Consider the following 320-nt stretch of genomic DNA (forward strand, 5'->3'; position numbering starts at 1 on the left):
ATAAATATCAAGTAGAAATATAAATAACTCTGTGTGGTAGTTGAAGTCTGTGGTGTAGATGGTGAAGAGGCAGGGAGAGAAGACTGTCCCCTGCGGGGCCCCGGTGTTGCTGACCACGCTGTCTGACACACAATGTTGCAGGCGAACACACTGTGGTCTGGTCAGGTAGTCAACAATCCAGGACACGAGGGGCGGATCCACCTGCATCATTGTCAGCTTCTCACCCAGCAGGGCCAGCTGGATGGTGTTTAAAGAACTGGAGAAGTAAAAAAACATGACCCTCACCATGCTCGCCAGCTTGTCCAGGTGGGCGTAGATGC

General features: G+C 51.6%; 1 protein-coding gene across 1 annotated transcript in view; it reads left to right on the forward strand.

Annotated features, from left to right (window-relative positions):
• Positions 1 to 320, forward strand: part of arhgef16 (Rho guanine nucleotide exchange factor (GEF) 16) — a 15,144-nt gene that overhangs the window by 3,494 nt on the left and 11,330 nt on the right. The window lies entirely within an intron of this gene.

This window comes from Etheostoma spectabile, chromosome 7 (assembly GCF_008692095.1).
Source record: "Etheostoma spectabile isolate EspeVRDwgs_2016 chromosome 7, UIUC_Espe_1.0, whole genome shotgun sequence".
Lineage (NCBI taxonomy): Eukaryota > Metazoa > Chordata > Actinopteri > Perciformes > Percidae > Etheostoma > Etheostoma spectabile.